This window comes from Gallus gallus, chromosome 3 (assembly GCF_016699485.2).
Source record: "Gallus gallus isolate bGalGal1 chromosome 3, bGalGal1.mat.broiler.GRCg7b, whole genome shotgun sequence".
Classification (NCBI taxonomy): domain Eukaryota; kingdom Metazoa; phylum Chordata; class Aves; order Galliformes; family Phasianidae; genus Gallus; species Gallus gallus.
The window spans coordinates 107,387,766-107,403,557 of NC_052534.1; positions in this window are offsets into that span (position 1 = coordinate 107,387,766).

Here is a 15,792-nt window from a genome sequence, read left to right on the forward strand (position 1 = left end):
TCAGGAAGAGTAGTTGCTCATCCAACCACAATGGATGGAGCGCTACCTGGCCAAGCAGGCAACCCAGTAAAAACCAGACAGCATCTCACTGGAGCCCGGTCTGGTTCTCAAGAAAGGAGACTTTAAGCCATAGCGTTACAGAATCATTTTGGTTAGGGACTTTTGGAGGCCTCTTGTCCCTCTCTTTGCCCAAAGTAGGGTCAAGCTTAGGTCAATTGGCCAGCACCATATCTGGCACCACTGTCCCTCCCTTTCCACTCCTCTACTGGAGCACCTGGTTTGGGGTTGTTGCATGTTCTTGATGGGGCAGCTACACTCAGGGATGCTGGAGATGCCCAAGGGACCTATGGCCATGTTTGGGAAAAAAACGGTTGGAGTCAATTTGTCCATGTACCAGACTCACAAGGATGATGTCCTAAGTGGAAATGTCTTTGAAGATGGAGATGAGAAGGGAAGTTAACCTGATGCATTGCAACCAGTCCATACAAGTATATAGGACAGGTAAAGAAAATAAGATATCTCCTGTGTCTTCTTCATGAAACAGATTGCTCGGGCAGGTAGTGGAGTATCTCTCCTTGGAGATATTAAAAGACCATCTGAACGTGGTCCTGGGCAACCTGCTCTAGGTAGCCCTGCTAGGTTGAAACAGATGGACCCAGAGGTCCCATTCCATCATTTTGTGTGATTCTTTTTAGCCAAAAGACGAAGGAACAATTCCAGCTGATGAAAGGCTCACATCAGCCATCCTCCATGGGATTCTCCATCCTACCTCGTGCCAGAAGATTCCACTGCATAATGCTACTTGAGAAACTTTCTCTTTCGCAACTTCCCCCAGTATTTGACATTACTGATTTTTCATGCCTCACACCCAGACATTTTGGTTTTTCTTCCCACCAATTTTTATTTCTGCCCTCAGAAATTATGCGTTGTTCCACGATTTATGGCTACAAAAGGTCTGGAGCACCTCTCCTATGAGGAAAGGTTGAAGGAAATGGGCTTGTTTAGCTTGGGGAAGAGAAGGCTCCAGGGACACCTCATTGTGGCCTTCCAGTACTTGAAGGAAGCATATAAACAGGAGGGGGAATGGCTGTTTATGGGGGTAGTTAGTGATAAGACAAGGGGGAATGGTTTTAAACTGAGACAGGGGAGGTTTAGGTTGGATATGAGGAGGAAGTTTTTCACCCAGAGGGTGGTGACGCACTGGAACAGGTTGCCCAAGGAGGCTGTGGATGCCCCATCCCTGCAGGCATTCAAGGCCAGGCTGGATGTGGCTCTGGGCAGCCTGGTCTGCTGGTTGGCAACCCTGCACATAGCAGGGGGTTGGAACCAGATGATCATTGTGGTCCTTTTCAATCCAGGCAATTCTATGGGGTCTACTGCAACAGTCGTATGTTCTAAGAGATTTTCTCCTTTAGACAAAATAGTGTTATTGACAAGTAAATTTGTTTTAGGGTAGCAAGGTGATGCCCATGCCTTTGACCCCAGATTGCTTGCCTCTCACTCATTTGCACAAAAGTTTATGAATTCAAGTTTGCCCCAGTATGCATCAGAGAGGAAAACTGAGCTGTGAAATGTGAAAGGCTCAGAAGAGCAAGAACAAAAGCCTGCAATGATGGGAGATTATGGGGTTTAAATGCATCCCTTTAGAGCCAATATCATTCTGACTAGCAGTTGGCAACCCTGCTTGTGGCAGCGGGGTTGGAACTTGATAATCTTTGGGGTCCCTTCCAACCCAAGTCGTTCTGTGATTCACACTGTGATTCTATGACTGTCTAAGAAAACTGTATTCACTGTGAGTGGCAGATATATGCCAGCTGAGAGCCAGCAAAACATGCCTGCAGAGAGTAACCCAATCATCTGAGACATATTCAGAGCCACATCTGTCCCTGCCTGGTGTGAGGAAGAGAAGGAGGAAAGAATGGGACAGCTGTCCTCAAAGGATGGCTGCGGCCACCCTGAGGACGGCAGGGCAGGCGACACTCCCGAAATGGGCTCTCTGATAAGGCCAGGCATTCAGGCACTCACTCATCTGGGCTCGTTGTCAAGTTTCTTTTTCCACCCTTGGATTGTGCTTCCCCAGCAGCAGTTGTTCCTAGAAGGATGGAGGCTGCTTAAGGTTTCATTTCTCTGCCTGCGTGGATGTGCGTGGAGAGGTGTGTTGATGTGATTCCATGACCGCAGTGCAAAGAATAAGACAGGTTGATAAATCATCTACTTCCATTGACCTCCAAGGGGGGAAAAAGCCATCCTGGTACCCAGAGGGGTTGAGATGTCTCCCTAATACTCTGCCCCTCTCTGCAGGAAGGGTTTGAGCCCAAACATCTGCACATTTGGAGTTTGCCGTCCTATCTATTTACACCAAATGGCAACTACTCGTCCAGAGCCCTTTCTTGCCTCTTCTGCAGTTTTTCTGTGTGATCACTGGCAAAATCAGTTAACACTTGAGCCTTGGAATCCAAAAATAGGCACCTGAAGATATATCTATGCACATATGTATATATTTTAATACCATCTTAACCACAGCATCCAGGAAGCTTAAAACTGAGCAAAGCAATTTTGCATCTATCTGCAAAATATTGCCCATGTCTGGCCAGAGACTATATTTAGGCACTTGGGTTTTGGAGGTGGTTTGTATGCCTGGCATTTTTCGATCTCTGGTGTTGTTTTATAAGCGTTATCTCAGAGCTTACAGCTTGCTTCAGAAACCATGCTTCCTCTTCATTGCTTTTTAAGGGAACTCCTAGCTCTTTAGCCCCAGACTTCATTGTCTCTTGGCTCTTTTGGGGGTGAGCTGACCTCCAGTTCTTTCACAGGAACCCCAAAGGCTCAGCTCCTGCCAGGCTTTGGGGTGTTATCTTTTGGTCACCCAGAGCCAATGCTTCTAAAAGCTCTCTACCAGTGGGAACCAAGCCTCTACGAGCACCACCACAACACCTAGTCCTAGGAGGCAACTATGTCATGTCTTACGAAAGGGAGGCACTAAATAGGGTAAGAAAAGCTATAGAGGCTAATCAAAGAATTGCCCAAGGTTATTTGGAAAGGCTGTGTCAAAGGCAGTACTGCTGTCCATACTGCAAGTGTCCTTGCTTGGTTTTCTACTACTTCAAACTCAGTATAAAAAGGTAATGATGTAAGAGTTCTTGGAGCTGTATTTTCTGCATTATTTGGTCTAATCTTCAGTGCTTTTAAAGTGTTGTCTTGGCTCTGGTTTAACCTTATCAAATTTGGTTTAGCCATTCTGAAATGGCAGAAAGCCTGCTCCTAAATAAAGCTTGCTCACCAGTACTTCAGGTGGGGAAACTGAGGCACAGAGGCAAAGTGCTTTTCCTGGGGGCAAACAGAAGAGCCTGTAGCAATGCCCCCTTGGTTCAGCACCACTATCCTTGCCCCCTAGGTTTCCCTTTATCCCCCATATTCTGAATACATGCAAATTTAGAAATTAGTGAAATTTAGGATACCTATCCCTTCAAGAAGATGATTGATAGGATTTTTCTTTAATGAGTGGGGAATTTCTCTTGCCTTCTCATTGCATGTAAAACAGTTTGTCTGGGGATTTTCTGATCATATCACCAACCCTTCCCAGCTCACACCTTTCTCCCAGAATCCAGTAGACATCACAGCAAGCTTTGGGAGGGGGTGTGGAGAATGCAGCCTTCAAGAAAAGGAGAGTGTGTGGAAAAGGGTCTGCTCCTCACTGCTAACTCCAGAGGAAACCAGCATTGACTCCTTAGACTCCTTACTCTAGGAGCAAACAGGACAAATTTGGACCTTTGCTGCCCAGGAGACGCCATGGGCCCCACAGCCTACACTGACTGACCCTACAGTTCCTCCTCAATGGTCCCCATATCTCTGGGATCACTGAAGATTTGCCTTCCAGGAAAAGGCCAACATGTCACCAGACACCAGCTCTTCCAGTCAAACCCTGTTTGTTTTGAGGATGTTGCTGAAAATCAGACATGCCTCTTGCTCTTTTTCTGCCCATAGCTATGAGGTATAGGACAGTGAGGCCCACAGCAAAAGGAAGGCAGACCTCTGAGGGTGAGGCTGCGCCCAAGTTGCTCTCATGGCCATGGGACACATCCAGGTGGATGTGTTCTGGTCTATAGGATCTTAGCAGTGAGTCTGGGGTCGTTTCTGGACCACAAGGACACCTCACCATCCTCCCTTTCTCCATCCTCAGCATCTACTGCCCTGCCCAGAACTCCCAGCATTCCTTTACAATGCACGATGTTGGCATTTGCCTGTGCTCCCGAGGCTTGGCCATTGACACTAGCAATTCTCAAACTCTAGGAGATACTGCAAAAAGAAAAATAACTCCGACATTACCTTCAGTGAAGCAGCAGGCAGTCCCTTCATCCTCACCTCCTGGGTCCCATATCGCTTCCCTGTGCCCCGTGCCACCAGCTGGCATCTTCAGCATGGTTCATCCAGTTTTCCCCAAGGAACGTGGTCAGAGATGCTGTCCAGAGAGTGTCTTACACTTGGGGCTGCTGAAGAGTCTCTTAACAAAGTCTGAGGCTAAAAAAGTGCTTGGAGCAGCTTAAATGACTGCCCCTCTGCGTGTGTGCCAGTGAGGATGGGGAGGTGAGCAATTCCCTCTATACCACTGCCTCTGTTTTTCCTTTCTCCCTCGTGACATGCATGTCAAATTCCCCGCCTCTCACTCAGTTCTATGCTGCCTGGGCTCATTTCCCCTACCTCCCATTAGCATCCTTTCAGCTTCCTATGAGCCAGCTCGACTACTTAGGGCTCTCCACCCACGTTGCCGTCTCACCAGCCACCATTTGCTCTTCACACGCATCCTCCTGTCCCTTCCCTGCCCCGCTGCCATCCCCTCTCACTCGTTGCCCACACAGTCCCTTTTGTATTGCCCACCCCCAGGCCAGCCCACCCCATGGCCACCTGCCCGTGTCCTTTACAGCCCGGGGCTGATCCCAGCCCTCCTGTCTGCCTCAATCACCGCGCTGACAGCAGCACGTTGAGTGACACTGCTTCAGCTGTCCCGTGCCAGGAGGGCACGTCTTCATTTGATCCCTTTTGACAATGGGTGACTCCGCACTGCAGCGTGATCCCATTAAAAAAAAAAAAAAAAAAAAAAAAAAAAAGAAATAAAATACTCAGAGAACTCTCTGAGAATGGAGGTGTTTGTTGAGAGTGCATCTGTTTGACATTTTAATGGCCTGCGAGCTGTTGTGGGAGATGGAGAGGGATATAGGGCTGCTTTGAGATCCCGATGGGCTCTCTGGGGTTTGGTACTGGGGGCTGAGCCCAAGCAGCCTCACAGCTACCATGTACAGCATGGTGAATTGTAGGGCCACCCTCACTGCACTGACTGGAATTGCATGAAGAGCTTTGGTTTAGGTCCCATGGGAGACTGGTGATGAGGAGCAGGCTGACAGTTTTACTTTTGGATATGCTGCTTTAAACTTAGAGAAAGTTGAGGAGGAAAAGAAGGAAAAGAGAATTTAAAGAAAGGGAAAAGGGGGAAAAGAAAAGGAGAAGAGAGAAAGGGAGAGGAGAGGAGAGGAGAGGAGAGGAGAGGAGAGGAGAGGAGAGGAGAGGAGAGGAGAGGAGAGGAGAGGAGAGGAGAGGAGAGGAGAGGAGAGGAGAGGAGAGGAGAGGAGAGGAGAGGAGAGGAGAGGAGAGGAGAGGAGAGGAGAGGAGAGGAGAGGAGAGGAGAGGAGAGGAGAGGAGAGGAGAGGAGAGGGAGTTACACATAACTACGCAACATAGAAGCGAAATCATCTTTTCTCTAAATGTTCTCCTTGTGCTTGAAATGTCTCCTTGTGCTTGTAAAAGACAAGTACCTGAATCTTCTCTCTGTGGATTGCATCTGATCGCACATTTATGGTCAGCCTCCTCTCCTCTGCAGTTCCCAGTGTGTGGTTATCTCGCAGTGGTACATGCAGTAATAAGGGGTTGACAGTGCAAATCCCATCAGTGAAGGTGTTTATAAATGCTGGAGCTCCCCATGAGTTTTTGGATAAAGGAATTGGGGGCGGGGGGGGAAGTCAAATACAAACACTGGGTATGTTGATGGACATGGAATAGATTGATGAAAAATTGTAGCGACGTCAACTTCTGCTGTGCCAGACAAATGGAGCCATGAGTAGATCCAGAGTGGCAGAGCTGTATGGCTGAGTGGAGTGGGACACAGGTGTCACACCAGGCTTGTTTCTGAGTGGGACACCTGAGGGGACAGCATCCCTACAGTAGCCTGTTGGTTGGACTGGATGATCTTGGAAGTCTTTTACAACCCTGGTGACTCTATGGTTCTATGATACTAAGCAGTATCTGCTCTAGATCCAGAGAAGCAGCAAGAAGATTTTTCTCCTTTTCATCACTGATGTCATAGAATCATAGAATGGCTTGGGTTGGAAGGGACCCCAAGGATCATCAAGTTCCAATTCCCCCACCACAGGCAGGGCCACCAACGTCCACATCTAATACCAGCCCAGGCTGCCCAGGGCCCCATCCAACCTGGCCTTGAACACTTCCAGGGATGGACGGGGCATCCACAGCCTCTCTGAGCAGCTGTTCCAGCACCTCATCACTCTCATAGGAAAGAACGTCCCTCTGATATCCAACCTAAATCTTCTCTCCTTCAATTTAAAACCACTTCCCATCGTCCTGCTATTATCTAGCCTTTCAATGGCAATGAGGTAGAGATGAATTAAATCCAGCCAAATAAGATGTACAAATGATCTTGTCCTGGCTTGATTCAGTGGTGTTGGAAAGATCTGTTTTCCTTTCTCTACATTTCCAGGAGGGATTCAAAGAAGATGGAGTGGAGCAGAGTATCTGCTGTCCTGGCTGTGCCTTCTTTCCTGCTGCCTGGGTGAAAGTCCACAGGAACCAGGCAAGCTATGGTGCCTCACACCTGCTTGCATATTTGCGGGGGTGGAAAAGAGCAGATGTCCAGAGCTGCCAGTGCTTGGAGCCCTGCAGGAATGCAGGCTGTGACAGCTGATGGAGCTGGGAGGGCAGGGGTGGGGGAGCCTCTCTGCATGCTACCTACAAGGGTCGGTGATGGAGATGGGAGGTGGAAAGTTGGCGTGGGCAAGGCTGTTTGAACCTGGAAGGATTATGGCCTGGATGCAGGAATTAAGTCCTCTCTGTCTGAGGAGCCTTAGAGTCTCTGCTTGACATTTAGTGTTGTTTCTAGGTGAGTTGATGGGAAGATCACATTGCTGTCCTCTTGTACTGGTGTCCAATTGATTTGGTCAGTGCAATGCCAGCAACCAGAGCCTCAACTCCAACAGCCTGTTGCACCAACAGCAAGAATGGGAACAGGCAGTAATTTCCAGAAGGCCAAGAAATAGCCTAGATTGCACACAAAATTCAATCAATCCCCTAGCAGCAAAGTCTTCTGAACCACTGCTGGTGTTTGGCAACATGTTCATCCTGCAGGCATATGGGTAGGGCTCCATTGAGTGTTTTTGAACATGTAAAAGACTGCAGAGGCTCCCAGCAATCCCCAGCAATGCCAGCCACTTGTGCAGCAAGACTGACTTGTTTCCTCTATTAGAGGCTTCCCAGTCTAAGGGGTCTTGAGTATTACTCCCTGCTCTACCAGGCTGATATCCCATTGAGATACCTATTGGCCCAATTACTCCTTGTGAAATCAGAGTTCAAGCTGACAACAACGAGTTATGCAAACACCAATATGTTATCCTGATGTGGTGGAGGACTACAACAACCTAAATAATAATTTAGAAACATCGAGGATGCTGTCTGCTTTTGGTTTTGAACCAATGAGAGGAAAACGGCTCACAAGACATTTATCAGCTTCACGAACTCATCACCTAGGAATCCATATTGATAGGTAAGCCCTGAAGGGGTTTTGTGAATTTCCCTGGGTGCCCTGTACATCTGGGACAGAGCTAGCAAGTGAACCCCCTACACCAAGTAGGTCCACCCATTAGGACACCCAGTCCTAATTAGTGGAGTTATCATTTTCTGCCTCCAAGAGCACCATGGGGGCTGCCCTACTGCACGGCCAAGGACTCACTGCAGCAATAGGACTGCTCCTTCCAGCCATTGCCCAAGCCAGAAAACCACTGCCCCCCTGACCTGCAGGATCGTGCTGAGCTGGGCAGCTCTTGAGTACCTTAATTGAGTGGTTTAGGAATAGAAACTGTGCGTTCCTGCCTCTGTGCAGGAATGTCTTTGCATGCAGGAGAGCTCTGTCTGCCTTCAAGGCAGGAAAATGGATCCTGGGGGAGCATTGAAGGCTGGCACGTCTTCAGACAGGATAGGAATTGTGATGCCTTAGGGTAAATTTCAACCCCATTCAACTGGTGTTTTAACAATTAAACTGATTAAAGATGAGCTTGCTCTGGTCCAATTCTATGTCAGGGCTCTGGAAAGCAGCTCTTGGGCAGGCACATGCACGCATGGGTTGCACCAGCCTAGCATCTTTGTCTTTCTGAAGGCAGGCTGTGCAGTTTGCATCAAGTGAAAGGCAATTTCTGGACTTTGTCCAGCACTCAAGAGAATAGTATTTCTCCACATTTTCTCCCCTTCCATCCTTGCATCTGTGGAGAGCAAGCAGCCAGGGCTCCTCGGAGCCCATTAAGGTGACAGCGTTGCAGGGCAGATCCCCATGGCTAAACCCCATGGGGCAGGCAGCTTAGTGCCCTATGGTAGGAACATGTCTGGAGAGCTCGTTGAGCTGAACTAATGAGCTCAGGGGTTTACAACAGGCAGTGGGGGCATCTCATTTTATTGGCCATGGTTGTGATGGGTTGAAGGCCGGACTTGATCTTAGAGGTCTTTTCCAACCTTAATGATTCTATGATTCTACGACCCCCAGGCTTTCTGCAACTTAAATATATAGAATCCCCACCACCAGACGAGCGGCCTGGAGCCCTCCTGGGTGCCCTGTGCCCTATGGAGATGTCGGCCCCCAGCCCCAGCTGCTGCCCTGTGGTTTATACAGCTGTTGCAGAGAGTGGGGGGAGCGAGGGCTGGGGGCACAGCCCTGCCAGTGCCTCGGTCCCACAGCAGGGTCAGAGGTGGCCACGTTTGGGCTAAAAGAGGAACAGGTGGGTAAAGGGCTGACAGTAGGAACACTGGCACTTTTATTTTTGATGGCCCTCCCCCACACATACGCATTCAGTGCTGGGAAATGCAATTCCCCGCTGCCTGAAAAGCATTGGACAGAACTGCACGAGCATCCCTCCCTGAATCGAAGGGGTTGATTGTTTTCAGGGGGTGAATATCTGGGGAAGGAAGTGATATCTCCTTTTAACACACAAAAAGCTTCTAAGTTAAACCACCAACCACGTGCACATCACAGTGAACTGGGATAAGTATTTATTCCTTATCCTACCTGTGGGCTCTCATTTAGACTGGATATAAGGAAGAAGTTGTTTACAGTAAGGGTGGTGAGGCACTGGCACAGGTTGCACAGAGAGGCGGTGGTGCCCCATCCCTGCAGACAGCCAAGGTCAGGCTGGATGGGCTCTGAGCACTGATGGAGCTGTGGGTGTCCCTGCTCAGTGCAGGGAGTGGGACAGATGGCTTTTAGGGGTCCCTTCCAACTCAAACCATTCTATGGTTCAATTCAGTAGGTTTAGGACTGAGGGGAACCACAGGGACCAATAAAACTCCACGTGTGCCCACTGTGTGGGCTCGCTGTGTGATGACAGGCTGTAGAACTTAATGCAAGGTGAACGAGGCCAATTCCCACCCCAAAGATTTGATGACAGAAGAAGATCTCAGTTTCCATTAAGTGCCCAGCCCAGCCTTATGCATTATCCATTTCTACGCACAGCTGGGATCACTGCAAGCCTTTTTTTGCCTTTTCTTTTACATAAGAGTCAATCTGTGCAAGTCAGAAAAAAAAAGTGTCAAGGCATTCCCTTGTCTGGAGGTGAAGCAAAGCCCAGCAGCAGCACTGCTGCAGGCTCTTCTCTTTCATGTGACTCATGCACACAAATCTGCCATCCCCGGGGGCTCGGGGCTCACTGTGGCAGTGGCAGCCTGCAAGAAAGGGGTGAAGGGAGCAAAACTGTGCTCTCCTTTCATTCACCAGGGTCAGCTGTCCCAGCTGTTCCCCCTGCTTAGCCACGGGCAGAGGGGATGGAGGGGATGGGGCGGTGGCAGCGCGTAAAATGAAAACTCACGGGACAGAGAGGGGGGTTCGTATGGAAATGAGAAGCAAATGGGCATCTGCTTTGCCACGAGGGTAGGACTGGGCAGAGGAACAGAGACTGCTGGACACAGTGGCGGAGCTGGTATTTGCCTGAATCACTCCTCTGGGAGTTGGGGGCCGAGCCAAGAACACGCTTCCTAATGAAAGACTAATGATGGATGAAGCTCAGTAGGTGCAGAATTGCAGCTTGATTCGGAAACCCAATCCTCTACCAGCTGTTTATCTCAGCAAATGCCGTGGCTGCAGTCTGCAGCATCGCCTCCCCAGGCTTCCCTGGGAGATTGCTTCCATGGAAGCCACATTTCTTGATTTCAGTGAGGACTGCCACTTCTAGGGTTTCATCCTACCTGTGCAGTTCCCTTGTGGGCATGTTTCCCACAGTCAGGTGAGATTTTGTGTCTTTGCCTCTATTTAAAGTGAAAGCTTTCTAGGCTAGGTGCTATCTTGTGTCCTCACAATGGAGCTGCAGGCTTTCTTAGATAATACTGTTAGCATGATAAAGAGCCCCTTAACACAGAGATAGTCCATCACACTGAAACAGAGCCCTGCTTGATGGGAGATGTGAATGAAGTGGTGTCTGTGAGTAGCCCAAAAGACGTCTATCTCTGGGAAGACCTCACTACCAAGATACTTTTTACAGCACAGCAATTAGCTCTTCATTTAAAGTTGCATTTTCTCCTTGCTGCCAAGGCTCTGCATTTAGGATGACCTCAGCTGCATGAGCCAGCCTTGACCTTCCATTCCCTCAGGCATCCCCTGCGCTACCACAAAAGCAGGGGAACCCCCTGAGCCTGCTGGAAAAACCAAAGCCAAATCCCTGCCAAGGTGCTGGTTTCTCCTTGCAGCTGCCTCCCACATCCCCGAGCTCCAGCATCTACTGGAGGCAGCCGGGCAACGCGCATCCCATCCACGACCCATGGGACCACACCAAACCTTGAAACTGAAGAAGCCTCCAACCTGTCATTAAGGCAGCTGCGTTGGCAATAAGTCCAGTATTTAACACTGTTGGCTGACTGTTTAAAATGTACCAGGAGCAGCTACGGGAACAACTTCAACAGGATTTCATCATGATGAAAAGTGACCCCGTAAAGACATGCGGAAAGGCTCTTGGAAGCACCAACATCATTCCTCTCAAAGGAAAGAGTTAAGTCTGTCTCCAGTTGGCTAGGATGATGGGCCAGGCTCAGTTACAGGCTGTAAGTGTGAACGCCATTGGCTTTATCCAACTGCAGGAAGGAAAGGAAAGACTGACATGCTTGAGATCCGGGATAAAAGGAGAATGTTTTTCTCTTGAAATATTTGGAAAACATATTGACATTATCTGAACATACAGCAGTAGGAATTGTGGTAAGTAAATGTTTCAAAAATGGGAAAAAAAATAAAAGAAGTGCCAGGTAAGAATTTGGGGAATCAACTGAGTGAGAAGGAGCAGGAATAAAGGGAAAGTTAAGGGCATTGGATTCATCCAGTAAATAAAAATGCTACTTCTTGCTTTTTGTCTACTCAGCTGAGTTTTAATCCCCATTTCTAAGATTCTTTTTATCATTCCCATTTCAGCCTATGCAGTGTTCATGTTAAGATTCCATGCTTTCCTTGTCTCAACTTCATGGCAAGCAAGAGAGAAGCTCAGCTGGTAGACAGGATCAACTCTTTACAAGGGTAGATAATAGCAGGACAAGGGAAAATGGTTTTAAGTTGAAGGAGGGAAGATTTAGGTTGGATATCAGGAGGAAGTTCTTTACTATGAGAGTGTGAGGTGCTGGAACAGCTGCCCAGAGAGGCTGTGGATGCCCCGTCCATCCCTGGAGGTGTTCAAGGCCAGGTTGGATGGGGCCCTGGGCAGCCTGGTCTGGTATTAGATGTGGAGGTTGGTGGCCCTGCCTGTGGTGGGAGGGTTGGAGCTTCATGATCCTTGGGGTCCCTTCCAACCCAGGCCATTCTGTGTCCCTGCCTATAGCAGGGGGTTGGAACTAGATGACCTTGCAGGTCCCTTCCAGTGCAAACCTTTCTATGATTCTATAATTCTGTGATGGCCTTGTGCCTCAGATGTTGGAGTGGAAGTAAGGAGAGACCAAACTTCCTGGCCTGCCAGGATCTGTTTCTTCTCCTGGTTTGGGAAATGCTTTCAGAGTATATGTGTTGATTTTTTCATGCTCGTGTTTCCATGCCTGGGTGTATAACGTGGGGTTGAATGTGGTAAATCCAGACAGCTCTTCTGAAATCCCTCTGCTCGCCCCTCACTGACTATTTAGGAGGAAGTTTTTCACCCAGAGGGTGGTGACGCACTGAACAGGTTGCCCAAGGAGGCTGTGGATGCCCCATCCCTGGAGGCATTCAAGGCCAGGCTGGATGTGGCTCTGGGCAGCCTGGTCTGCTGGTTGGTGACCCTGCACATAGCAGGGGGTTGGAATGAGATGGTCATTGTGGTCCTTTTCAACCCAGGCTCTTCTGTGATTTTGCAATTCTGTGATGATTTCTTGCCCTAAGAAGAATCCAGATATGAGTGATTAGTGATTTAATCAGAGCCACAGAATCACAGAATAGTAAAATATCCCAAGTTGGAAGGGACCCATGAAGATCACTGAGTCCAACTCCTTCCATGGGTAGTGTAACTCAGCTGGACACTGCAGGCCAGGAGGAGGAAGGCTGGGCTTCAGAGAAGGAAATTCAATCTGATCAGGATATCCAAATCCCCCAGGCTCCCTTGGAAATCCCAGCTCAGCACCTTGCCTGCCGGTGCCTAACAAGCCTCTCAAGAAAAAAAAGACAGCAAACCACCAGGTTTTAATGATAATCAGCCTGGCTTCTTAGCACCTTCTCTTGTGACCTTGGTTGCTAGGAGGTTTGCATCAACATACAAAAAGGGAGGTATTAATAGAAAGAAAGAGCAGCTGATGGGAGCTCTGCGTAGTGCAGGGGCTGCCCTTGGGGGACGTGACAGCTTGCAAAGTCTTCCAGACTGCACCTGCAGCTCTGCAGACCCCATTTGCTGCTCCTGCAGCCATGTCCTTGTCACTGGAAAATCTGGGAAGAACACTCTGTAACTCCAACGAAGCATTGGAATCCATGTTAATAAATGGAAAAAACTGCCTCAAAATCTGGTTGACTGCACCTGTACTGCTCAGTGGGAGCATTCCTGGAAATGGTTTGGGCTAAAGGGAGCTGCTCTGGGTCAAAACCAAGGAAGGGACGATGAATGAGATGTATGATCCATGGAGGTGCAGTGCCTAAGCTCTTATGCTCTTTTTTAACTTCTAGATGTAGCCACAAATATGAGGAACAGATGGTGTTGAAATCTTCAGAGGCTCTGCAACCATTAGAGCTGTGCTCCAGATCCTCAGCCTTTGTAGATGTCCCAGTCTGATTTTGACAGCATCTTCTCTTGGGCTCACACACTTTACAGGTTGTCTTTGGAGATGGCACAGGCAGTGGGGAAGGGGTGAAAGAAGACACAAGGACAGAGCCAAGCTGGAAAGAAGAAATCTCGGCCTTCTGGACTCAAGCCCTAAGTTCCAGTGGTCTCATGTTGTTTTTCCCCACTGTGCCCTATGGGACAGCTTGCATAGGAAGGGGCTGACTATCAACAGCCATGCCCAAGAGAAACATGGCAGACCAGAGCACCAACCCAGCTTGGCTCGCTTTCCCCTCTTTATGGTAAGCACAGGTGAGGAGCAGGCAAGACACACTTGTGCCTTCATTGTGGGGTGTTGCATGTACCAGTAGGGCTGGGCAGGAACAAGGAGCTCCTGAACGGCTGCAGACAAAATCACTAAACCTCCCCTTATCCCACATTATCCCCCCTCAGCTGTTCTGCTGGGGATGCCATGTGCTGCTCAACAACTGCCGTGTGCCTCTCGAGGGGCGGCCGTCATGCAGAGGCTGAGGGAGTGCAGGAGGAGCCCCGCCAAGCTTTTCCATCCCAGAAGTGCTGCCAATCCTGAGGAAGCTCTTGCAGAGCACCTGCACTGCAAAGGTCCCATGGGCAGCATGCCACCACCCCCCTTTTACGCACAGGTGATGGAGATGAAGCTTAATCCAAATGAATGATGACTTGAAGATAAACACTAGCCCAAATCATGCTTGAGTGAGTGAAGAAGCTGGGACGGATCCCCAATGCCGTTCTCCTGGGCTCTGCTTGGTCGTGGATGTCTGTCCAGCTGACAGAAGCCTTCATCTGCGTTTCAGCTGTGTTTCGGGCTCCTCGGCGGCTCCATGCTTCCACCTAGTGACCGAGAGCTGCCGCTCCACCGCCTGCTTCACATCACAAGGGTGGTAGAATGGTTTGGGTTGGAAGGGACCTCAAAGCCCACCCGCTTCCAAGCCCTGCCCTGGGCTGGGTGCCCCTCACCAGCTCAGGCTGCCCAGTGCCCCATCCAACCTGGCTTTCAATTCCATCCTGAACGCAGCGCGATCCATTTCCTGGATTCCCAGCAGTCTGTAAGGCTGTTCCTACTCACACACGTAAGATTTGCAGCCTCCAATTGAATAGCAACAAACAAGCCAAAAAAAACAACACACGAGGTGTTGCTTTTTCAGCAGAATTTGAGTGACTGCTTGTGTCGGGGCATAGCTAGGAGCAGAGCTATCCAGGCCCTTAGGGCAACAATTAGCCCTAATTACCTGGAATCCCACCCACCTCTGCCCTTAGAGTCAGGAGCTCTATTTAACCCCCGTCTGGGGCTTGCACTCCTTGTTGGAGTGATGCTATAGGTGTACGGCTTTACTGTCCCATCTTCAGTGCTATCTTCTGGCTGGAATGTGGGCTCATGTTGTGGCTCAGTCTCCAGCCCTATCTCCTGCTGTGCCCGTTTGGGCTTTCTGTGGGCAGCCTGGATCTGATCTGCTCTTTTTTCTGAGGCTGTCAGTAGACCCCATTAACAGCATCTGGCTCTGCCTATTGCATTCAACTGATTCTCTTCTTCAATGTCTGTTCTTTGATAGCATTTTCTTTTCTGATAATTCCCTCAAATCTATTTTTTTTTCTGGCTGTATTTGCAGTGTGATTTAGCTAATAAGTAAACTGAGTGTAGTCCATTGAGCAGTTCAGGGTTAACTTTCATTGGGCTCCTGTAATCATTGGCTATACGCACATGAAACATCAGGTCTTGTTCAAAAACAAACCCAGCACCACTGGTTCCATGGCTGGGCAGAGCTCCAAAACTTCTATGAAGGTTGGCTGCCCATGACTTCATGCTGTTGCCTCTCTGAATCGAGGCTAGGGAAGAACAAGCAGGTCTGTTTCATTGCCCTTTGGGGATGAGTAAGAGCATGCATACATTCTACTGTTGTTTGACTGGTGTGTAGTAACTCATTAAACTGCTGTTGCTTGAAGTCTTGGTGTTAGCTTCAGTGGAAACTTCCATGAAGGCACCCGTACCAATGCAAGGCCACAACAGCCTGCTTGGTTTCTGTTGGCTTCATCAAAGAATCATTCTTCCATCTGGGCTTGAAATGGATGGGCTTGAAACTTGGGAGTAGGTGTGATGCTCGCAGCTATTCAGGTTCTGATGAAGGCTGAGCTGGTGGGTCTTCCCTGCAGTCAGTGGGGACATGTGGTTCCATAATCCTTCTTGCAGGTACTTGAGATATAGTAGGAGGTCTAAATGTCCCTTGGGCAGAATTCTCGCCAGACT